General features: G+C 46.2%; 3 non-coding genes across 3 annotated transcripts; 1 reads left to right on the top strand and 2 right to left on the bottom strand.

Moving 5' to 3' along the window:
• The first annotated feature begins 9054 nt into the window (after positions 1-9054).
• Positions 9055-9125, top strand: Trnag-ccc (transfer RNA glycine (anticodon CCC)). Its single transcript has one exon. It is a non-coding gene; the product is annotated as a tRNA-Gly (tRNA).
• Positions 9126-16349: 7224 nt separating this feature from the next.
• On the bottom strand, positions 16350-16512 carry LOC144368777 (U1 spliceosomal RNA). Its single transcript, XR_013428360.1, has one exon. It is a non-coding gene; the product is annotated as a U1 spliceosomal RNA (small nuclear RNA).
• A 2158-nt stretch (positions 16513-18670) lies between these two features.
• On the bottom strand, positions 18671-18742 carry Trnae-uuc (transfer RNA glutamic acid (anticodon UUC)). The gene has a single exon. It is a non-coding gene; the product is annotated as a tRNA-Glu (tRNA).
• Positions 18743-25707: the final 6965 nt, after the last annotated feature.

The raw sequence follows: 25707 nt of genomic DNA, 5'->3' as shown, positions 1-25707 counted from the left end.
CTACGGGCGCCCTGGCCGTGCGTGTGGAAAGTGCTGGTTCCGGTCCTGGTCCCCTGCCCCACCCGGCGTCGGGGCGGTGCTCGGAGCCCGGGCCTGGTCTCCGGAACTGCGGGGCTCCTCACCCTGGGGCCGGCTGAGGACCCTGTAGCCGCAGGGGCTCGTCCTTGAGCTGCTCCCCCAGCCTGGCCCTCAGGCTTCCTGTGGAAGAGAGCCCAGCCCTGCGACGGGGACCTGGGAAACAACGTAAAGAGGTCTAATGTGCAAGTTACCAGAGTGTGGAACAAAGACTGAAGGACGAGGCCGAAACAGCAGCCAAGCAAGGAAATGACCAATTTGGCAAGAAACAGAGACCTACAGGCTTGAGATGTTGCACAAACACAAATGGAATTTAAAAAAGAAATCAAAAGAACTTTATGACAAGATGCATAGCAATCCAACTTTTAAAAACTAAAGAAACTACCTACAAAGAAAAACAGGATAACAAATTATCTACAGGGTGAAACTAATTCAGATGACAGTGGAGTGCTCATCAGAAAACGTGGAGACAGAATTAAGTGGCACAATGTTTCAAGTATCCAGGAAACAAGGGTCAAGCCAAGCTCCTCCTCAGCAACAAGCACCTTTCAGCAATTGAAAGGAAATCAGAAGATTGTCAGGTGGAGGAAACCCAAGGGAACCTGTCACCCACCCTCCTACCATAAAAGAATGGCCCCTAGGAGCTCTCTAAACAGAAAGGAAATAACAGAAGGCAATCTGAGACGTCAGAAAGAAAGGAGGAAAATAATCAACACCACATTTCCTTCTCTTGAGGTCACTGAATTATGTTTAATGGTATAAGAAAAATTCATACACTGTTTGGCATGGTTCTACATTTATGTCAAGGAAGTGTTTAAAATAATGAGATTTTAAACAGGGAGGCTAAAGACATATAAAAGGCATGTAAGTTTTCTGTAGCTCACTTGAACTGGTAAAATAATGACACTGATGTACTGTGTCTCTCTATATAGACAGAAACCTAAACCTCTATATAAACCAATCTTATCAAAAACACTATGGATACAGCAATGTGTAATTCCGAAATATATTGCAGCCCCCACAGACAGGCAAGGAAAAGAAAATGCTCCCAGAAAACAAATGAAACGTTACAAACAGAAAGTGAACAACAACAACAAAAAAAAAAGGTAGACGTAAGCCGGCTCATTTCAAAAAGTACGTTCAATGTAAATGGTTCAAAGACTGATTAGAAGAGTGGATTAAGAGATCTGAAGCAAGTATATTCTGGTTACAAAGAAACTAATGTCAAATATAATGATATAGGCAGGTAGCAAAGAATGGATGGACAGAGATATACCATGCCTGCAGACATTAAGCAAAGGAAAGCAGCACTGGATGTATTAAGATCAGATATAGTGACCCACAGGGACATTACACAATGATAAAAGAGGGACTGGGCTGATGGCTCAGCAGTAGAGTGCTTGCCTAGCATGTGTGAGGCACCTGGTTCAATTCTCAGCACCACGTATAAATAAATAAAAACGAAAGTCCATTGACAGCTAAAAGAGTATTTTAAAAAATAACAGAAGGCATACATGCATATGCAACAAAAACTGATGGAAATGAACAGAGACATAGAGCATTTCACGATTACAATTGGATATTTCGTTAGGTGCAGGACAGGCTGAACTAAGTTGTCTGCAGGGCAGGCTGAACAAACTTTAGCTGCAGGATAGCCCACGCACTTAACCCCCCCTCTGTCTGGTCCTTTATCACCTGTTTTCAACAATTCTGAACACTCGACCCCACTCAAGGCTGAACACGCGACCCCCTCCCATCCGGAAGCCCACAAATGACTCTGCCCCATCTCCCTGAAGGCAGAAGATGACACTACTGTATGATCCAATCACTGTATGCCAACAAGGCAGCTTGCAGACCCAGACACCCCATTAGATTTGGGCTATAAAAACTCCCTCCTGCCTGGCCCCTCTCTTGCTCTGGCTCTTTCTGTCTCTCTTGCTCTTGGTCTCTCTCTCTCTCTCTCTCTCTCTCTCTCTCTCTCTCTCTCTCTCTCTCTCTCTCTCTCTCTCTCCTCTTTTGCACTGCTGCAGTAAAGATCCCTTGGTTGCTCCGAGTGTTGTGGTCACTTTCCTTTGAGACTTCAGTATCTTCAACAACATATAGAACAACCCATCAGAATCAGCAAGGATACAGGAAACCCAACAACACAATCCATCAGCAGAATTTAATTGACAGTTTTAGAATCCTCTGGAGCAACAGAATGCATACTATCATGAGCTGAATTGTGCCCTGCCTCAAGCTCAGATTCACTGGTTGAAGTCCTAACATCATCAGCCACTAAGGATCTGATAATTAAGTAGATAGATATCAATACACACCAATCAGGATGTCCTCATTAAAAAACAAAATTAATCTTAGTGGCTCTGGAGACTGAGACACGAGGATTGCTAGTTCAAAGCCAGGCACAGCAATGGCAAGGCACTCAGCAACTCAGTGAGACTCTGTGCCTAAATAAAATACAAAATAGGGCTGGGGATGTGGCGGAGTGGTTGAGTGCCCCTGGGTTCAATCCCCGGTACTAAAACAAACCAAATAAAATACCAAAAACCAAAATAAGCATGACAACATCAATGGCTGGCAAGAATTCAAGGAAGCCTGGATCACACCTATATTGCTGGTGTGAATGCCAAATGTTACAGCCACTCTAGGAAATATTTTTGTGGTCTGTTTTTAAAGGTAAACATGCATCTGCCATAGGACCTAGGAATTGCATTCCAGGATTTATCACAGAGAGATAAGCACTTATGTTCACACCAATACCTGTGTATTATAGTTTATAGCAACTTTATTCTTAATATCTCCCCAAAAGAGAAAAATGTGGATAATCTGTTCTGGGTGAATGGGTAGACAGATTTATCTGCAGCAAGGCAAAGTGTGCAGCTACTGAAATACAAAAAGAACAGCTTGTTGATGCAGCAACTGGAATGACTCTCCAGAGAAATTCTCTAAGTGAAAAGCAGTAGTTCCAAGGGCTTTGTATAGGATTCCCTTTCACCTACCATTGATTAAATGAATAAGTTACAGGAATGGAAACTGATTGGTGGTAGCCAGAGGTGAAAGAGGAAAGGAGAGGCGGTCCTGAAGAGAGCCATTGAAAAGGTGATGGATCTTTGTGGTGATGAAGACGTCGTGTGACTTGGTTGTGCCAATGGCTATATCCTGGTACTATGGTGTAAGCATGTCTAACTCCCGCCACACCATTTTTCAAATATTACCATGAAGTTACAACTGGAGCAAACTGGGAAAGAAGCCACAGGGGATCTCTCTTATGAGTTCTTAAGATTATATCTGAATTACGTTTAAAATGTATTTGCCAAATAAAATATATTTCTCTTTGTTTTGAACTTTGTTTAGAAAACAGTAAGGTTATGCACAGGCCCTGGGTTCTACCCCCAGCACAGAAAATAAATAAATAAATAAACAAAGAAATAAACAAGAAAGAAGACACTAAGGCTAAAACTATTTTACTGAAATAGGTTCAATAAAATAGTTTTGCACTTTGTCTTGAAGGAAATGTTGAACACGTTCCTTCCTCTTGAGAACTGTCCACAATTTCTTCTTTTCTTTTCCTTTTTCAAAAGTATGGTGAACGAAACTGCTGTTTGGTCTGGGTTCTTCAGAGAACAAACCCAATAAGGTCCAAATATGAAATGTATAGAGAAACTTACTGAAAGGAATTGGCTCACATGATTATGGAGACCAAAAGTCCTAGATGAGAAGTCAGCCAGCTGGAGATCCAGGAGAAGTGATGGCCAAGTTCTGTAAAGGTATTTTGCCAGGGGAATGTTAGAGTTCTTAAACAAGTCTGGATGGTGCCTGGCAAAATGCCAGAGGGAGTGGTTTGAGAAGTAACAAAAGCGAGCCATTAAGTGTGGAGATTCCTTATTGGTTGACTGATGTATCTAGTTTATGCTAATTAAGATAAGCTGTGCAAAATGTATAAATAGCTCTGTTGTCCTACAATAAATGGCTCCTACTCCTGCTGTATCAATCTACACAAATTGTTTGTCACCCCCCCAGCTATTCTGCTGCAGCCGGACCGCGGCAGATGGTGGCCCATTACGGGGAGCCCCGGGACACTCGGGGGTAAGTGACGAAAAAAAGCTGCCCGTCCATAGATAGGACGGGAGCAATCTGCTCGTCCCTAGGCAGATAGGGCGACAGGAAAAATGGCCATTTCGAGAAAATGGAGAAGATTGATACAGTATGTTTGTGTCTTGTTTTGTCTCAGTGTATTGTATTGTCTTTATGATGAAAATATGGAAGGGGTGAGAAGTAAATTGATAAGGGAAAGAGACACCCCAGTGGAACCAAGAATAGTTAGGGCATGTGTTGATAAAAGCCCAGGAACTCTACTCAGAAAGAAAAAGAAAGTTCAGAAGAAGAAGGATTATCAGAAAAAAAGTTGCAGCAAAAGGCTATTACTAAATACTTTTCGTTGCCGGAGGGTGCGTGAATCGGTGCAGCGGCTGCCATGTGCGCAAGCGGGTCATGGTGCAGCAAGTACTTTGGAAGCGGCAGCGGCAGCAGGCTCTGCCAGTGCCAGGAGCCCAAATCTAGACCTGACCTGGAGGCACAGTCTCGCAGGCTCTTGCTCCCTGTGCCCAGTAGCAGTTTGAGTCTGGGACACTCCCCGGACTATCCCCGGGGTCCATCTGGGGCTGCCCAGGATGCTACAGCCGGCAGAAGACGCTACCAGTGTCCCTGATGTTTCATCATTTTCAATGCCAACAACTAAGCTACAATGGTTCTCCCACACCTGGAAGCTAATGAGTAATGAGCACTATTAAGGCTTATTTCAAATGTAAAAAACCTTGAGATAATGTACTAAATTGTTCAGAAGGTTGTTTTCCTAGTAGAATGCTACAAGATTTTCTTTAGCCAGCGTTGCAGAGTTCCTGCCTTCATCCCAGTGCCGGTGAAAAGGAAAGAGGAAGAATTTCCAGTGTTGCTGAAAACCTGAAAACCGGAGGAGACTTTGGCTGAGAAACGGACGAGACTTCGGATCAAGCTAGCTGCCTGCAGAACTTACCTGGGCTGTGATTTAAGCTAGCTGCCTACAGAACTTCCTGGACTGTGATTTAAGCTAGCTGCCTGCAGAACTTACCTGGACTATGATTTACCTGGACTGTGAGTTAATCTATTGAGACACTGCTTTACTTGGACTGAGACAACAAAGTGTAATGTACAACAAATTGTAACTTGATATCTTTGCTAACAGTGTCATTGCTGGTATAATTTTTCCAAGGGCTTCTTGCATGGAGCCATCAAGTGGCTTGGTATTGTAGCATTTTGTATCCTCCCTTTCTGTTTGTAGCAGGTTATTTATGGTGTTTCTGTAAAAACCACTATGATCCTTATTTAAATTAAACAAAAGGGGGAAATGTAAAGGTATTTTGCCAGGGGAATGTTAGAGTTCTTAAACAAGTCTGGATGGTGCCTGGCAAAATGCCAGAGGGAGTGGTTTGAGAAGTAACAAAAGCGAGCCATTAAGTATGGAGATTCCTTATTGGTTGACTGATGTATCTAGTTTATGCTAATTAAGATAAGCTGTGCAAATGTATAAATAGCTCTGTTGTCCTACAATAAATGGCTTCCATTCCTGCTGTATCAATCTACAGAAGTAATTCGTCACCCCCGGGTTATTATGCTGCAGCTGGACTGCGGCAAAGTTCAAGTCCTCTTATGGCTTGGAGATGGAGTATCCCCAAAGCACCTGTGTGAGCAGGAGGTGAAATGATCAGATCCCGAGAGCTGTAACCTGCATCCATCATTTGATGCCAAGAGAAGAGAGAGACAAATTCCTTGTTCATTAACCACACATAGTATGTAAAATCCAAGAGCTCAAATATTGAGGAGAGCTGAGGACATCATCCAACAGCCCTCGGGTACCTGTTACAGGGGGCAGGATTCTCTTGGTGCCAATGGTGTGTACTGGATGGGCTAATTTTAAGGCCATCTCTACTTCTGTTAAAGAAAAATAGAGCGACACTTATCTGGATGCTAATTCCTTGCATTGTACAGGAGGGAGCACTGGAACTATCATGTACCCAAACCCATATTTATAAAGAAGAGAGGAATGGTGAGGAGGAAAACCATGGCTAGAAGCACCAAGGCATTCCTCCAGTTGTAGCTGGGATCTGGGTTAAACTCTTGGTCCCCAGGGCAGCAACGTTCAGACGTGGGGCTTTTGAGAAGCAACTGGATCACGAGGGCTCTGATTAATCCATTGGTAAGTCCAGGATTAAATGGACATTGGGAGGTGGCGGAAACTAGGAGTTAGCCAGAGAAGCATGCCCTGGAAGGGTATGTTTTGTCTCTGACCCTTCTTAATACTCTCTCATTCTTTCTGCTTCCCAGCACCTTTGGGGTGAAGGGTTCTGCTCTGTCAAGTGTTTCCCACTGGGATGTCCTTCTTCCTCACCATAAGCCAACGATGATGGGCCCAAGCAACTATGAACTGGAACCTCTGAAACTGGGAGCCAAAGATAAATGTCTCCTTCTCTAGGTTGATTTCTCAGGTATTTTGTCAGAGCGATGTAAAGCTGACTCACACACTTCCTTTGGATAGGTGGCTTGTGAGAAAGCTATTACAGTGGTCACTTGGGCCATAGTTCTCCAGCCCTGACTAGGCCACCACAGAAAACAACTAGTTATTGGAGGACTTTAAAGCATCCAGGAAGTTCAGCTATTCAGAAAATGCGTGGGAATATGTGTATGTGTCTTGTCCACTGGGACCTTCTCATGGAAAGCCCCTTGGCTAAGCACTGCACCTACTAGACTCTCATAGTGATATCACACACTAAGGAAGACAGGCTTAGAGAGAGAGAGAGAGAGAGAGAGAGAGAGAGAGAGAGAGAGAGAGAGAGAGAATATTGATTGCCTCATTATTGACAGAGCAATCAGCAATTCCAAATCCAGGCTCCCAGTGGAGATAGGCTACTAATGTCTATCTCAGGTTGCTGATGAAAGGGTTCACATTAGTCGTCCTGGCCTCCCGTCCCTGAGTATTCAATGTCTAGGTGTCTCAGGTGCCATCAGATACTGTAGGGAGGCCCAGTGGGATGACTGTGGCAGGAGGAGGTCCTGCTCTGTAAGTGTCCCGCTGCGTGAGAGCAGGAAGGAAGTTAAAAGACGTCGCTGGCGTCCCTGGGTGGGCTCCAACCACCAGCCTTCGGGTTAACAGCCCAAGGCGCTAACCGGTTCCGCCACGGAGACGCGGCACTGGGCCGCCCTTCTAGGTGGTGGGGAGGAACGAGGACGCGCCCTGTGTGTTTGCAGGGCGCTCGTCCGAGTTCCAAAGCCAAAGCATCCAGGGATTCAAAGCGTGAATCGCTGTGTTTGTCGCCTAGGAGACTTGGCGACTGCGGGCTTCCGAGCTAGAAGGGCGGCGGAACGGCCTTGGCCCGTCGCTAAGTCACCCCGTCTCAGAAGTCGCAGCCCCGGGAGACGCCGGGTGGGTCCTAGTGGTGGCCTTCTCTGTTCTTTGCGCCACGATCACCCTGGGAACGTCCTGTGCCCACACGACCGGCCGCTCGCCCCTGCATTTCGGATTTCTGTGTGCATCAGTGGGGCTCCACGATGGCAGCGGTCGAGGACCTGGTCCTGGGTCCCCTCGCCGACTCCCGGACGCGGCAGTTTCGGGCGCTCCCTTAGGACTTGCCGGATTAAGCCAGGGACGTCGTCAAGTTGGAGTCCACGAAGAACCCCGAGGGCGGACTTCCCAGAGTTCAGCAAAGGCGAGGTTCTTTTTAGAAGGCGCCCTGGCGGCGGTTTCCCGGTAACCCCGGGAGGCGGGAAGCCCTGCGCGCGGCCTGCGCGGTCCCAGCCGGAGCTCCCGGGGCTGGGGTGGGTGAGTGGCCGCGCCGGGAGCGGGTGGCCTCAGGAGGCGGCGGCCAGCGGGAGCGGCGGCGTGGCGCTGCACCCGGGGACGGGAGCTGGGCCGAGGTGCGCGTGGCCTAGGTCCGACGTCCGCAGACGGGAATCGGTTCCCACCGCAGCCGAGTGAGGAGAAAGGGGAGAGCAGAGGCGAGAACGGGCGGCAAAGGCGACGACCTGCGGCCGCCCCGCAGAGCTGCCGCATACTCCAGCTCCTCGGCGGGGACAGGACGCGGAGGAGCAGCCGCCTCGCGCGGTCCGCCGTAGCGCACCGAGGCCGGCGCTCCGCGGGGTCCGCAGCAGCCTCGGCCGGCATCCCAGCGCGCAGGGCCCTCCGCGGACGTGGCCTCCCTTTTCTTTCCAACCACTCTGACCTCCGCGGCGCTGGGCCACTTACCTGCAGCGCCAGTGCGACACTTGCCTGGGCTCCAGAGTTCTCTGCGGCCTGGGAAAGGAAAGCCTACCGTGCGTATCCCGCCTCGGCCTAGAGGACAGGTTGCAGCGGTCCTTTCCCTGCCCGAGAGGTGACAGGGCCAGTCCTCCCCAAAGCGCAAGCCTCAAAAAGTGAGGCGCTGCCCCTGGATCGTCCCAAGGTGCCAACCAGCTTGTTCTGTTGGGGTTTGCCACCTCAGTGGGGCCTTTCTGAAACCAAATGAGAAGTGAGAAGAGAGATTCAAGGCTGCCTGGATAGTTTAGGTCAACTCTGGCCCATGTCCACTGTCACCTTACTGATCTGTGTGTGGTGCTGCGGCCCGGACCCAGCGCCTCACACGTGCCAGGCACCGCTCTACCACCGAGCCCAGCGCCAGCCATTTTTAGCATTCATTTTGCGAACAGCAAATGACTCCAGTGAAACAGGCTAAAGCGCAGGGATCTTCAGTGCGAGAGCACAGGACTTGGACAAGAAGTAACCATCTCTTAGATGAAGTGATACAAAATTTCCTGCATCCTCGAAAGTCCAGGGAGCCCCTTTTAAAGTTTTATTGGGGGGGAGGGAGGGGGGGATCGCTTCATTCAAAGGGCGAAGCACGTCCATTGTAAGGTTGAGAATCGCGTCTCCAAACTTTAACAAGATGGCTCAAAACGTCAATGCCACGTGGAGCATTGGTGGTTCAGTGGTAGAATTCTCGCCTCCCACGCGGGAGACCCGGGTTCGATTCCCGGCCAATGCACGCCTTTTCTTAGCGCCTGAGAGCCTTCCTTTCGCCTTCCCTCCGCTGGTCTCAGCAATCCTGGTCAGGAAAGACCACAAAGGCCACGACCTCAGGGTCACTTCCCCATTGCCACACAGGAAGGGATCTCGGCAGGCACAGGCTGACTATGCAGGGTCGGTTTCCCTGTCCTCCGCTCCCTCACGTCTGTGCTCTGCAAACCCGTGCCACCCATTTTCCTCGCATCTGGAGGGTCGTGCGCACGGATTCACTTCCTGCACTTGGACAGATCACTTGGCCCCTTTTCCGTGCAGAAGGGGATCCGGAAGGGAACACCCGATGGCAGTGCCACGGGACCGTGCGCTTAGGACCCGCGGGAGGCGCGGGAGGCGCGGAGCCCAGACCCACTCGCTCCGCGGGTTCTGCGCGTGGCCGCGGCCGGCGGACACCGCCCCTCGTGCCTGGTGGTCCCGGTCAGAGTTCGATGCGTCATCACTATTGGAAATGGCTCTCAGCATCTGGGGAAAATCAGGGTGGCCCCTGAGCGCGGCGAAGGGGACGCCCTCCTAACCCTCCTGCTTTCGCCCGCCGACGGGCACCGTCTTCTGCGCAGAGTTTGGATCCCCTGCGGCTCTGCAGCCGCCCCCGACCCAGGACCTCGGGCCGCGGGGGATTGGAGGAGGAGCCAAGGGACCAGGCCTGTTTTCACCAGCTCTTCGCCTGCACAAGCCTGTGTGGGTCGCAGCCAGTCCAAGTGCTGCCCACTGCACCGCACTGGCCAAGGGCCACCGGTCCTTTACTCTCTTGAAAGGGCCTCGGGAAGAGCTTGGAGGGAGACGCCAGGACAACAGAACTGAGAAGAATTGGCTCCAGTCTGCGGGGAAGCTCTCCTGCCCTCCTGCCCCAGCCCCCCCCTTCCTCCTGCCCCCCCTCCTCCTCCTGCCCCCCCTCCTGTCACCCACACTCCTCCTCCTCCTGCCACAGCCCCCCCTCCTCCTCCTGCCCTGCTCCTCCTTCCCCTGATCCTTCTCCTCCTCTTCCTCCTGCCCTGGTTCCCCCTCTCCCTCCTCCTCCTCCCCTCTTTCTCCCTCTTCTCCTGTACATTCTCCTCCCCCTCCTATAAAGTCCTGAAGGCTCTGTTTCCTTCTTGCTCCTATACTCCCTCCAGGGTTGATTCGAAGAGCTGGGCAGCAATCCAGATTAATACAACACCCCGGGTCATTTATTGGTTTTGGTACTGAACTAGAACTAGCCTCATAAAATAGTTAAGTTGTCCCTTGGTTTATATTTTCTGGAAGAAATTGTACAGGGAATTGGTATCACACACACACACACAGGTCTCGGTCTTTCTCTCTCTCTCTCTCTCTCTCTCTCTTTCTCTCTCTCTCTCTCTATCTCTATCTCTATCTCCCCTGTCCTATTTAGTAGAATTAATAAATTTTTTTTCAAAAAACTACCTAGACTTGGTGCTTTGTTTATCAAGCTTTTGAGCTGTTGATTCCAGTTTTAAATAGGTGAAGACTTAAGTAGACTATGTCTCCTTTTCTATATACTGCTTTGATTCTATTGATAAATTTCCATAGATTGTATTTATATTGTTAGTCCAAAATATTTAATTTCTCTTGAAATGTTATTTTGATGCATCTGTTATACTTAAGTATGTTGTTTAATCACCCAATTTGGGCTCTCCAGCTGTCTTTCTGTTAGTGATTGCTTGTTGAGCGCCACTGTGTATGGTTTTCCTTCCTTTAACTTGGTTGAGATATGTTTTATAGGCCATTTAGGGCCTATCATGGTTGGGAATGAAAGAAGTAATCTCTAAACCTCAGGTGGATCCTATCACCTGGTGGCGCTTCCAGTTTAACCTCACTCTCTTTGACTTTCTACCTGCTGGATGTGTCTATTACAGTTTGAGAGAGGCTGAAGTCTCCAACTAGAGTGTGCATTTGTCTCTATCTCCTTGCAGTTCTTTCAGGTTCTGCCTGACACATTCTGTCACTCTCCTGTTGGGGACACGCTTATTAAGGATTGTTATATTTATCTTCTTGGGGAACTGACCTCCTTATTGTAATATAATATCCTTCTTTAACCCCAATGATTTTCTTTGTCTTGAAGTTTTCTCTACCTGAAACTAACATAGCTACAAATGTTATGTTTCAATCAATATTGGCCTAGTATATCTCTCTCTCTCCACCTTTTTACTTGTAATTTATCTGTTAAGGGAATGTTGCTTGCTGGGCACGGTGGCCCATGCCTTAGTCCTGTAGTCCAAGCTCCACTGGAGGCTCAGGTAGGAGGATTGCTTGATCCCAGGGGTTTGGAGCCACACTGGACAACGTAGTGACAACCTATCTCTTAACACATTTTTAACAAGTCGGTTTCTGTTTTGGAAGTTGCTCTGTATGCCGGAAGGTTCCATTGTGATTAGAGCAAGAAAATTCAAGATGAATCACAAAAGGAATTTTTCTTCAATGAGTCTGACGTGGTGATTTATGAATTCCTCACTGAGACAGAGAGTAACCAACCATAATGACGACAGAGAGTGGTGCCTGTGCCCAAATTTTGTCAATTTCTGATCAATGAGAGTCAGGAGGAAAGGAGGAATTGTTTTCACAAAGTTGTTTTGTTCACATGCTATTATTAGGGTGAAGGCCTGGAGCTTTGCCTTCTTACATGAGCAAGCCAAAGCCACGTGTGGACAGTGAAATGGAGCTTGAGCCCTCCCAGCCAGAAACCGCCAACTCATCTCTAAGCAGCTTCCTGGGAAACCAACCAAACCTGTTTTTTTCTTCTGCTTCCCATGAACATTTGTCACCTTTCCTTTGTTTCCACTCCCAGCAGAGCCCTAAGTTGTTTACAGTCAGCCCCGTTTTTGAAGCACTCAATGTTCAAATAAGCTCTTTAAACTGTTTATTGATGCACTAGAGTTATCCCTGGTAGAGAGGTTCATTAGGGCACATTTGTACCTGCACATAACGCCATCCATCTCACTCCCCAGTACCTTTCTTTTACTTCTCCTGCTCTTTAAATTATAATGTGCTCAGGTTTCTTTCTAACATCTGAGGCCAGAGGAGCTTTCCTGCAATGCATACAGATTATTTTCAGATGCCTTATCAATTTTTATTGACTATATTTGAACCTATTTAATATTGCAGTGTTTTGTTCACATAAACACTGTATAAAACGTAAGGGAACTTGGGTACACATACCCTGGAATGAGTGCTCTTGGGTTCCTTTACATTAGGGGATTTTTAAAAACTATCCAGCTTGTAAAAATAAGTAAATTTAATAAAAATAAAATAAAAACCATCCAACAGAAGGGTGTTTGTTTGTTGGTTTGGGGCAGAGTGGTACTGGAGATTGAACACTCAGGGGCACTCCACCACTGAGCCACAACTTCAGCCCTATTTTGAATTTTATTTAGAGACAGGATCTCACCGAGTTGCTTAGCTTTTTGCAGAAGCTGGCTTTGAACTCACTACCCTCCTGTCTCAGCCTGCCCAGCTGCCTGGATTGCAGGTGTGGGCCACCATGCCCAGCCCAACTGTAGGGTCCTGATACAGACACTGGAATGGAGTCAGCTTGGCCAACTCTCAGGAAAACAACGTGTCTTAAGTGTCAGAGCCTTGCTCCCTGGTCAGGCCATGTATGGTGGATTTTGAGTGACAGGCAGGTGAGTATGGTCTGGTTTGAGTATCAATATAAATATCAAACATGTTTGATTGCTTTTTATTTTAATTCAACAAACATTCATTGTAAAAAAAAAAAAAAACCCATATTCCCCTCATCTTACAAATACACAAACAATTCCAAACATACATGAAAGAGTTTTCCAGCACCCCCAATCTTGCATTGGTGACACATCTTTATCACAAGGTGATTCAGGTGAAGTGTAGTACGAACTATGTGTCCAAGGAGCTCAGGAGTCCCAAGTGTCACCCTGACAATCACGGGGTCATGGTTGGTCCAGGGAGTTGTATAAAGGCCAAGAAAAGGAAAATAATATGATGGTTTGCATAAAATGTCACCTCAGGATGAGAAACTGGTGAACTAAGGGAGCGAATGTGGCCCATGTTGGAAACTTGGGGGGAAGGTATCTTCTTCTGCTCTGAGCCAAAAGGTGACTTTATCACATTTTCTGGGTGGAAGTGAGATCCTTGGGTTAGTCAGTAGTTTCGCTGGATGTGGTTACACACCTCTGATGATGTTTGAGTGTTCCCTGCGAGTGTGTGCAGGGAGTCAGTGTGCGCACTCTGTATTCTGAATCCTGCAACCTGACTTCAAGTCTGGGTGGGACCTGTCTTTTAGCTTGGATAAAGTTCATTTTCTGGATTTCTGCTTCCACATCCTGATTTTTGGTCCAGGGAAGAAAGCTGCTCTGAGCAAGGTCTCCACCAGATCCCCACTGTTCCTCCTGGTCCCCAGTCATAGTGCTAGGTATCTGTCAACTGCTTTGACAGCTCCTCAAGATTGAGAGTCCCTGTGGCCAGGTTCTGGGAAAGGCCATGTCCACAGGGGATTGGACATATCGAATTTGGGTGACTAAACCATCCTCAGATATCTCCCTATCCCTGCCACCAAGGTACCCAGAGAGCCAACAAGGACACCTACTCATCCCTGCCAAACCCAGTCCTCTTGTGAACCGCAGGGTAGAAGATCTCTTGCACTGAAAATGTGGTGGCCACCAAATCCTCTGCCCTGGACACCTTGTAATCTCACCATCTTTTGGGTAAATTGTTCATTGGAGAAGTTGTGATGGCATCAGAAGGTGTGATTGTGTCCTACTATGGGAGGGATAGTTTTCCAAGTCCTGTATTTTGGGCGGAGAGCTTATTGAATTCTGGGTGGTCATTGATTTTTTTTCCCACTTGTTCTTTTTAGTCATTCATGACAGTGGAGCACAACTTGACCTATTTATCCAAACCTGCAGTGCCTCTTACTCTCATTAGCATCCCGGTCTGATGGTTATACATGCTGTGGAGAGTCACTGTGGTGTATTCATATTGTACATAGGAAAGTTACATCAGGTTCATTCCACTATCTTTTGATTGTTTATATTCAGAATTTCTAGCTCTGACGTCCCCATCAAGGACACGGAAGGCCATGGTGACAGCTGCTGTGGAAGTGACTCCAGGAAATCTCAGAAAAAGTGATGTTCCATTCACTTCCATGGAGCACACTAAATCTACTCTTTTTGTGATGTTTTGGGATCCACGTTGTCGAATGTCTCATTAATCTCTTTTATTGCATGGTTGTGTTCCACTGGCTGGATGCATCACAGTGTAATCATTAGTTCTCTATGAACATTTAAGTTACTTCCAGCAACACACTCTCTCTCTCTCTCTCTCTCACACACACACACACACACACACAAACACACATGCCATGTATTAATAAGAAATCCTGTTTGTGGGCATGTTTTGTAAATTCCATGTTAAATTCCTTATTCTTTAATACTGTGAATGAATATTACATTCAGAAATACAAACTCATTCAAATGTTGTGAAAGGAAAGTGACCATGACACTCGGAACAACCAGGAGGTCTTTTTTGGGGTGGTGTCTGATTGACAGGAGAGAGAGAGAGAGAGAAAAAAAGTAAGGGGGAGAGGGAGCGGGGCAGGGTTCAGATGTGGATCTCCATTGCACTAGATGGGTGGGGCTGAGTGTTCACCCTTGAGTGGGGATGAGTGTTCACCCTTGAGTGGAAGCTGAGTGCTCACCCCTGAGTGGGGCTGAGTGTTCACCCCTGAGTGGGGCTGAGTGCTCACCCTTGAGTGGGGATGAGTGCTCAGCCTTGAGGCAAACAAGCGATACGGAAGCAGGCAGATGGGGGTCCAGTGTCCAGCCCACTCTGCAGCTATCAAGAAGCCTATGCACTTTTCTTTTGTATTTCATAATTAAGGGGAGAGAACTTAGCTTGGAGGTTGTTTCCTTCCAGCCTAGGTTTAATGCAGGCTGCACTAGATTATCACATTTGAGTCATGCAACAAATCCACGAAGTACTTAATATTCTTTTTTATAAGACATTTGGAAAATTGAGGCATAGCACATTCATAGAGCCAGCCCATGGGCCACTGGCGGATCCAGGACCAAAAGAATGAGCTTCCCAAAGGGAGACAAAACAATGCTTTTGTAGTAATGTCAGTCTGTCTGACAGTATCCTAGTGAGGCAGGAGTAAGGGTTAAAAGGGCAGGTAGGAGAGTTGGACTCCTTCAAGGTCAGGTTTTTATTCAGCAGGGCTGAGAAACTAGGGACACAAGGCAGGCTTCATCCAGGCCAGGCCTACTTCGGGGTTAGCAGAGAAAAGTGAAACAAAAACAAACTAACTGGTAAGACACCTGCTGTCTGGTTCCTAGACCCCCATCACAAAGGGGCTCACAGTAACCTGACTGGATCAAAGAACAGGTGAGGAGGCCATGGACACGGAATGCCTTACTCAGGATTGGGTGGGGGCTAGCTCAAATAGCTCGTGTAGATTCAAGTCAACCACTAGATAATAAGAGTCTAGGGAACCCAATCCCACACTCCGTGCTACTCGCGCCATTTCCAGCGGCTTCATTGGAAGGCTGCTATTGTTCAGAAGCTTCTCCATCAAGGATCTAGAGCCTTAGTAATGAAAAGAGACTTGAGAAACGGAAATTCCTAGACACTTTAAAAGTCAAGTATTCTCAGTAAGGGGCTAAAAGTTGACCTGTGGTGGTCCACGAATCTTATATGAGGAAGGAAACCTCCACACGGAGAGGAGTAGAGAAGGCCTTTCATCAAACTAGATCAGTCTGTAGAACTCCAGAGCTGTACTTGTAGTGTTCTGAATACTCCGCAGGTAAGGGAATCGGCCTCAGAGGTACCTAACACAGGGGGACCAGTGTGGTAGAGACCGCGCCTTTGAAGTGTGTCCTTCACTGGGCAGGTAATTTGTACTCCATAGAAGTAGAAAAATCAGTCCACACACCATCAGTCATTTACAAGACAGAACGACCACCGACAGCAGCCAGCATAGAGCACTGGGGATTTTCTTGAGAAAAGTTGATCAACTCAGACGCATCGCCACCTTCAGTAAACGGAGGGAAAGGCAGAAGTGTAGAAACCTGGGAGCAGACTACTATTCGTTCCGGTAGAGAAGACTCCTTTAGAAACCGAACGCTAGCAGTAAAGCGCTCTTCCGAAATAAAACGGAAAGAAAATGCTGCACATGGGACAACGTCTCAGAAGCTCAGGTCTACTTTTGGCCGACACAAACACGTCAGGGAGAGCGCGAACGCAGTCCCCACTACCACAAATTATGCAGTCGAGTTTCCCACATTTGGGGAAATCGCAGGGGTCAGCACCTCCGCAGTGCAATGGAGAAGCCTCGCCCTGGGAAAACCACCTTCGTGATCATGGTGTCTCCCCTGCCAGGTAAGTATGACTTGCTCGCCTGCCCTCGCTGCACAGCCTCATGGCCCTCCACTCTACACACACGGTCACTTCACACCCGCAATCCCGGGCCTCCTTAGTCCTCACGCACAGCGAGTGGACCCTCTTGTGAGTCGTGGGCCTGCTCCCACCGCACACCAGATGGATGGCCTTTCTGCTGCAGGTGCCGGCTCTGCCGCCCCCGCGCCCCCTTATCTACATACGCCCGCCCCCGTGAGGACGTCACAGAAGTAGCCCCGCCCCGGACCTGCGCCTCGCCTTGGGTCGGTCCGCCGCTCCCTGCCCTAAGCGGTCCACTCGCCCAACTGCGCCCCCGCAGCCGCCGCGGGCAGTGCGCAGTCGCTCCCTCCTTAATCGCGTCGCGCCGGGGGCTCGGGCGGGGCGCGGAGCCCCTTCTCCCGGAACGTGGGTTCGTTGTAATAGAACTTCTCTCCCCAACCCCGACCTGCGCCCGAGGATGTGAAGGACCAGCGGCTCCCTGGCACCGCCCCTCCTCGGTGACCCTTTGTCTCTTCCCGGAGGGCCCGGGTCCTGTGTGGCCCAGGACGAGGAAGTCCACTCGCGTCGGACAGGACGTCCCCTGGGCAGTGGAAACGTGGAAAGGCCACGAAGGAAAACGAGGCGGTGCAGCAGTCCCCGCTCAGCAGGGGAACTGGCCACCGGGGCAGGGACCGCGGCTTAGAGGGAGACCTGGAGGCCCTCCGAGGGGCCCCCAGAGGACCCCGCACCAGCCCTGTCGGCGGACCCTCCTGCGCTGAGATGGCGGCGACCACCACCCCCGAGAAAGCCCGGGGCGCTCTGGGCACGACGGGTCAGCTCCGCCGGGGGAGCGCCTCGCACTCGGAGGGTGGACGGCTGGGCCTTTGCTCCGAGGCCTGTGCTCTATCCAGAGGCTGCTTTTATTCCAGGCGGTCACTGGTCGGCACCGGTGTCCCGGTGGACATCCAAGGTCGCGGTGACAGCCGCTGTGGAGGTGACTCCGGGAAGTCTCACTCAGATTCTGAGTTGGCACAAAGCGGGACCCCTCCAGCGAGCGGTGGCGTGGAAGTCCTGGCCCGCGGTCTCCAGGCCTCTGTGCGCAGCCGCTGGGCTCCAGGGAGAGGAAGCGTCCGGCCACGCAGGGTGGGAAGGCGACTTCCTTCTCGCTGGCAGAGGAGCCTGGAGCCTGGCGGACCCCATCACTGCGCAGAGCCTTCTCCAGGTGGAGACACGAGGTTTCTAAGGCTCGCAATCTGCAGCTCCCTTGAGCAGCAAGTCTACCCTACATTGAGGGGTTTCCTGCGAGCAGGTCACTGCTGCGCAGAGAGGAGGACCATACTCTCCCTTTGAAATCCCCTGCCTTCGAGAAGTGATGAAACTTAAATAAAATCATCGTGTTAGTCAGCTTTTAGGATCTGTGATGGTTTCAGACCGTGGTCAGTGGATTTTTTTTTTTTTTAACCTGAAGAAGGCAGAAAAATTGCTGCAGAAAGGTGAGGCAGAGAAAAGTTGCTCACCCTCTGGCAAACAGAAACAGGAAATTGTCAAGGACATGGTCCCCAAGGGCATGCCATCAAGGACCCCTCCCTTCTACTAGGTGCCACCTTCTACAGGTTCCACCACTCCCAATAATGCCCTTAAATGATGAGTCCATCCATGGATCCATCCACTGAAGTTAGAGCCCTGGCAATGCAGTCACTTCCCCCAAATTGGTTCACCTCTGAACACCACTGCTTTGGGGGGCCAAGCCTTCAACACATGAGCCTTTGGGGACGCCCCTAACTCCCCTGGGCTTCGCCACCAGCCTGAACCCCTGGGTGTGGGGCTCCTGAAGTTGGGGGGGGCTGGCAGGAAGGGTCCTGGGGCCGTCCACCGAAGGGTGCTGGGGTGTCGGGAGAGCCTGTCCACCGGTGGGCAGCGGGTAAGGGCGAGAGGAAGCAGAGGTGGGAAGGCGGCGGTGAGGGCCGCGCGTTTCGCTGTCCTGGCGATCTCGGCGTCGGAGTCCCAGTGACCATGGTTTGGGCTTTCTTCGGAAAAGAGCGATGGGAAGCGCCACGTTAGGTTGGGGCTGCGGTGAGGACAGGGAAAGGGAGCGCAGGGGAGCGCGGTGGAGTGGCCGCCCCGCAGCCCAGGCGGCCGGGCAGGGCCTTGAGGCCCGGGCAAAAGAGGTTCCCTGACCGGGAATCGAACCCGGGCCGCGGCGGTGAAAGCGCCGAATCCTAGCCACTAGACCACCAGGGAGGGACGGGTGGCTTGCCCAGGTGCGCCCCCAGGTGCCTCCTCGTGCTGGCTGCTGTCCGCGGAGGCACAGGTGATTTGGTAATCAAAGGTGGAGGCCGTATAGAGGTATTTTACTATAATACACGCTAATCATACAATATCATTTGTTCAGGATATAGGAAGATCAGATGACTGATATATTGAAATAACAAAATTTAAAGATCCTGTAGATTTTTGAATATAAATTAATGCTACTAGTAAGGGTAAAGAACCTACCAGGGTATAAAATAGAAAATATAACCCTGCATTTAATCGTTCAGTCTGGTTTCCTCATCGAGTGATAATAATTAGTGTGGGGATTAAGGTGGCCTCAAATAGAATTAAAATATAATTAATTCAGTAGCAGAGAAAGTTATAATTAAAAAGGATTGTAGTGAGATTAATATAAGAATATATAGCTTCTTTCAGATTAATGGTTCTTGGGTTAGGTGACTTTGGCTTGCTATAATTATGAGGGGAAGGAGTCATTCTGTTAGAATTAATAAAGGAGAGGATATAGGGTCAGTAAAGAAAGCTAGTGAAAAAATTAGATCTATATTTGTGGGACGATTTAATGTGAGGAGAACAATTAGGCTAATCATTAGACTATGAATGGAGGGATTAATTCAGATTATAGGAGGTTTTGAGAATCATACAAGGGGAGCGAGTAGGATTGTGGGAATAATAATTTTTAGCATTGAAGAATGTTTAAGTTTTGGACGTAGTCCAGGCCATATGTGTTAGATACTATCATGAGAAGGGCTAGACCTACAGCTGCTTCACATGCAGCAAATACTAGCAAAGTAATGGGAATTATAAATGATAAGGAGAAGTGGAAGTTTATAATTAGGAGGGAACATAAGACAAATATTGATAGTATTATACCCTCTAAGCATAGAAGTGATGATATTAGGTGCGATCGGTAGATAAATATTCCTAGTAGGGATGCAGAATAAGCTAAAATAGTGTTAAGAATAATAATAGGCATTTTGATAATTATGGTAATCCATAATTTAGTGAGTCGAAATCACTTGTTCTAATTTTAAACTAATTATCATATTCAATTCATTCTAAACCCTTTTGAATTCACTCCTAGGCTAACCCGAGGGTAAGAATTAAGATTAAGAGTAAGGCTATAGTTAATATAAGATCAAGATTGTTTGTTTGGGAGGCTCAGGGGAGGGGAAGAAGAAGAGCTTTTTCTAAGTCAAATAGAAGAAATGTAATTGCAACAAGGAAAAATTTTATTGAGAATGGTAGGCGAGCAGATCCTATGGGGTCAAAGCCACATTCGTAAGGGCTTGCCTTTTCAGCATATACGTTTACTTGGGGTAATCAAAATGCTACGGAGGTTAATAGTAGAGCAATAGAAGAATTAACAAAGAGGGATACTATAAGGTTTATTATTCTCTTCTGGGTTAGTTCCAGAACTAATTGATTGGATGTCGGAGACCAGCTCCAACAGGGGGTCTCAGGAGTCGGATGGTGAGGAGTCCGCGAAAGAGGGGGTGGAGAAACAACACAGACACCAAAGTGAAGGTGTTGATCCCAATCTTTACTTGTGAAGTTGATCGTATATACTTTTCATTTTGGCACGCTTACAGTACTTTGTGGTTACAAAACAGGAATCATTATTCAAACAAAACAAAATATTATGTAGCTACAATTAGAATAGAAGAATGTGTCTTGGCTTATGCATAAGCAAGCATTTGGACTTTCAGTTTGCGTTTTGCTTTGAGCTGTTCTGCTTAGTTAACTTTTAATAATAGTTACAAATGTCCCAAACTATTGGCCTATACCTTGACTATTCTTTCTTGACTTACTGACTGGAACCGGTGCCATGGTTACGGCAAGTAGTTGATTTGTTATTACTTTTAATCAAACAGGAGTAAGAGCACAAACCATTGTGCACAGGAACAAGAACAAGTTGCCCAGTCCTAAGCACTAATCTATCTTCTTAACATTAATTTTTCTTCTCTAGATTTTAATTTAATTTCTCAAAAACTTCCTTGACAGGAATACAGGGAGTTTTTCTTTAGACATTAACAATTTACACTCCACAGCTGAATCATTGCATTTAGAGCAAACAGATCTATGCTTTAGAAGTAGTTGGATTAATTGGGAAAGTCATGATTTTTCCTTCATACTTAATGGTCATATGAGAAATCGCAACTATACTTATTAAAGGAATACAAAAACAAATCAGCCCATTCCCAGAAACATACTGCGCTCCTCCAGAGGATGGACGCCTTGCGCCATCCACCTAAGTAGGGCCTTGCCATTGCCTGAGTCAGGGGAGGGGCGCAGCAATTGGAAGTCAATTGTATTAATTAATACTAAGAGAATATGAGCCTCATCAATAAATAGGAATAGTCATACGACATCTACAAAATGTCAGTATCATGCGGCTGCTTCAAATCCAAAATGATGATTTGATGTAAAGTGAAAGTTTAGTTGACGAATGAGGCATACTAGGAGAAAGGTTGATCCAATAATGACGTGGAGACCATGGAAGCCTGTGGCTATAAAAAATGTTGAGCCGTATACACCATCTGAAATTGTAAAGGATGTTTCTAGGTATTCAGAGGCTTGGAGAAGGGTGAAGTAAAGTCCTAAAGCAATTGTAATTGATAGTGCTTGAACTATGTGTTTTTGGTCCCCTTCTATTAGGCTGTGATGAGCTCAAGTAATTGAGACTCCCGAAGCTAGAAGAACAGAGGTATTTAATAGTGGTACTTCTAAGGGGTTAAGTGGATTAATTCCTACTGGAGGTCAGCAGCTACCGAGTTCAGGAGTTGGGGCTAGACTAGAATGGTAGAATGCTCAGAAAAACCCAGCAAAGAAGAATACTTCTGAAATAATAAATAGTACTCTACCATATCATAAGCCTTTTTGGACAATTGATGTATGGTGACCTTGAAATGTGCCTTCTCGCACAATGTCTCCTCATCATTGGTATATTGTTAGGGTATTAGCTGTTAGGCCTAGTGTGAGGAGAAAAGAGGAATTGAAGTGGAATCATATTACTAAGCCAGATGTTAGGAGTAAGGCGGAGAGGGCCCCTGTTAAGGGTCAGGGCCTGGGATTAACTATATGGTAGGCGTGGGTTTGGTGGGTCATTAAGTATTATCGTGTAAATATAAGCTTACTAAGAGAGTGAAGACATAAGCTTGGATTAGTGCCACTGCAAATTCGAGCACTGTTAATAGAACAAGAATGATGAAGGTTAGGACAGCTGTAGGAGGGCTAATAGATGTTAATGCAAGAGGTGCTCCTCCAATTAAATGTATAAGAAGATGACCGGCTGTAATGTTAGCTGTTAGTCGTACAGCCAATGCTATAGGTTGAATGAAAAGGCTAATTGTCTCCATCATAATAAGTATAGGGAGAAGTGGAATTGGGGTTCCTTGTGGGAGGAAGTGGGCTAATGATGCTTTGGTCTTATGACGAAATCCGGTAATTACTGCTACTGCTCATAGAGGGATAGCTATTCCTAAATTTATTGATAGTTGGGTTGTTGGTGTAAAAGAGTGAGGAAATAAACCTAGAAGATTAGTTGAGCCAATAAATATAATTAACGAGATTAATATTAGGGATCAGGTACGTCCTTTTGGGTTGTGCATAGCCATTATTTGTTTTAATACAAGTTGGATTAGTCATTGTTGGAATGATACTAGGCGGTTATTTACTAGTCGAGTGGGTGAAGGAAAAAGTAAATTGGGAAATATAATAATAAAAAGGACAATAGGAAGACCTATTAATGTAGGGGTAATGAAAGAGGCAAATAGATTTCCAGCTAGTGGAGGATACACAGTTCAACCAGTCCCTGCACCTGCTTCAACTATAGAAGAAGCGAGCAAGAGGAGAAAAGAAGGGGGAAGAAGTCAGAAGCTTATATTATTTATACGTGGAAATGCTATATCAGGTGCTCCAACTATTAGGGGTACTAGTCAGTTCCCAAATCCACCAATTATGATTGGCATAACTATAAAGAAAATTATAACAAATGCATGAGCGGTAACAATAACATTGTAAATTTGGTCATCACCTAATAGAGCTCCAGGTTGACCTAGTTCAGCTCGGATTAGTAGACTAAGTGCAGTTCCTACTATACCAGCTCAAGTGCCAAATAGAAGGTAAAGTGTACCAATATCTTTATGATTAGTTGAGAAGAATCAACGGTTGATGAACCTAGGTAGGTGGTAAAATGGCTGAGTAAGCATTAGACTGTCAATCTAAAGACAGAGGTTGAGTCCTCTTTTTACCAAGTCCCAAGGTGAATAGTCATATTGAATTGCAAATTCAAAGGAGCAGCTTCAACTCTGCCTTTTTTACTTATGGCGGGAGAAGTAGATTGAAGCCAGTTGAGTAAGGCGTTTAGCCCTTAACTAAGATCTTATGGGTTTAAATCCCATCAGTCTAGAAGTGAAGGGCTTAGCTTAATTAAAGTGATTGGTTTGCATTCAATTGATGTAAGATAAAGTCTTGCAGTCCTTAGTGCAGGAATTAAGTATTGGGTACTTGCTTAGGACTTTGAAGGTCCTTGGTCTAAATTAACCTAAATTCCTAGTTCAGGAGTGAGAGGAGGGGTATTAATGGAAGGGAGAGGGTAGAAGTAATGATAAGGATAGGTAGAAAAGGTGTAAGTTTTATGTTTTCGAATTGTCATTTTATTTTGGTGTTGTTAAATGACGGAAATAGGGTTAGAGATGTTGAATAGATAAGTCGTGTATAGAAATATAAATTTAGGAGTGCTAGTATTGCTATTAGTGTAGAGAAAATAATGTTGTTATTTGAAATAAGTTCTTTGAGGATAATTCATTTTGGTGTAAATCCTGTTAGAGGGGGTAATCCTCCTAGTGATATTAGTACAATTAAAATTGTAGGTGTTAAAAGAGGGAATTTATTTCATAAATTGGATAGGGAAAGGGTAGTAGTTTTTATGGAAAAGGAGAAGTATAAATATACTAATAGTAAGTATAATGTAGATGATTAGGTTAAATATTGATAAGGTTGGGTTATATGTAACAATTGCTATTATTCATCCTATATGGGCGATTGATGAGTATGCTAGGATCTTTCGTAGTTGGGTTTGGTTAAGTCCTCCTCAGCCTCCTAATATGATTGATAGGGTCCCTATAAATAATATGAGGGTGGAGTTTATAGAGGATGCGATTTGGTATACGATAGAGATTGGGGCAATTTTTTGTCATGTTAACATAATTAGGCCTGATATAAGTGGAATTCCTTGGGTGACCTCTGGGACTCATAGATGAAATGGAGCAAGTCCTATTTTTATTGAGAGTGCGATTGTAAATATGAATGATGAGATTTGATTATGTGAGTTGGATAGGGTTCATTGACCTGAGTCTATGAAGTTAATTATTGTGCCTATTATTAAAATTATTGATGCGGTGGCTTGAATGAGAAGATATTTGCATGCAGCTTCTGTGGATCGAGGGTTTCCTTTATCAATTAGAATAGGGATAATAGCTAGCATACTTATTTCTAGGCCTACTCAAGTTAGAAGTCAATGTGAACTAAAAAGTGTAATTATAGTTCCAGAAAAGAGAGTGAAGTAGATTGCGGAGGAAGTTAGGAGGTTAATTAGTACGGGAAGGATATAAACCAACATTTTCGGGGTATGGGCCCGATAGCTTATTTAGCTGACCTTACTATTTAGAACGCGGTGTAAAAGGTAGCACGAAGAATTTTGAATTCTTAGGATTAGGTTCAATCCCTATAGTTCTAGAATAAGAGGGTTTAAACCTCTATGATTTACTCTGTCAAAGTAACTCTTTTATCAGACATATTTCTTAGATTTGGGGTGGTACACATGCAGTTATAATTGGAAGAGAGATATGCCATATGCATAGGGCTAGAGTTAGAGGTACAAAGTTTTTTTCATAAAAGATGCATAAGTTGGTCGTAACAGAATCGAGGGTAGGATGCTCGGATTCATAGAAAAGTGGAAGTTAAGACAAGTGTTTTTAGGGTGAAGTTTAAAGTAAAAGTTTCAGGAAAAATGGGGTTTAGTAGTGCTCCTATAAAAAGGGTTACTGTTAATGCGTTTATTATGATAATGTTGGTGTATTCAGCTATAAAGAATAAGGCAAAGGGACCGGCTGCATATTCAACATTAAATCCTGATACAAGTTCTGATTCTCCTTCTGTTAGCTCAAATGGAGCTTGATTAGTTTCTGCTAATGTTGAAATGAATCATATTATTGCTAGAGGTCATGTTGGGAATAGAAGTCATGTGAATTGTTGGGTGGTGGTAAGTGTAGATAAAGTAAAGGATCCATTTATTAGGAGTACTGAGAGAAGAATGATTGCTAGCGTTACTTCGTATGAAATAGTTTGTGCTACGGCTCGTAGAGCTCCAATTAAGGCATATTTGGAGTTGGAAGCTCATGCAGATCATAAAATTGCATATACAGCTAAACTTGAGGTGGCTAAGATAAATAGGACTCCTATATTTATATTAATGAGAGGTATGGGTATAGGTAGGGGGATCCATATGGTGAATGCTAGTGTTAGGGCTAGGGTTGGAGCAATAATGAATAATATAATTGATGATGTTAAGGGCTTTATGGGTTCTTTAATAAATAGCTTTATTGCGTCAGCAAATGGTTGAAGTAGGCCGTAAGGTCCAACAACATTAGGGCCTTTGCGGAGTTGTATATACCCTAATATTTTTCGTTCGACTAGGGTAAGAAAAGCTATGGCTACTAAGATTGGAACAAGTAAAAGTAGAAGACTGATTATAAACATTAATGTTAAGAAGAGGAGTTGAACCTCTGAAATAAAGTTTTAAGTCTTACACAATTACCAGGCTCTGCCATCTTAACAAGCCCTGTTCTAGGGTGGGTTGTTTAAAATATTTTACTGGATTAAGATTGTTTCATCCACTAATTTAAGGCATAGATGTTTAATTGGCCTTATTT

Source organism: Ictidomys tridecemlineatus, chromosome 11 (genome assembly GCF_052094955.1).
Source record: "Ictidomys tridecemlineatus isolate mIctTri1 chromosome 11, mIctTri1.hap1, whole genome shotgun sequence".
In the NCBI taxonomy this organism is placed as follows: Eukaryota; Metazoa; Chordata; class Mammalia; order Rodentia; family Sciuridae; genus Ictidomys; species Ictidomys tridecemlineatus.
Note: the sequence above shows the minus strand (reverse complement) of the source record. Positions and strands in the feature narration are given on the sequence as shown.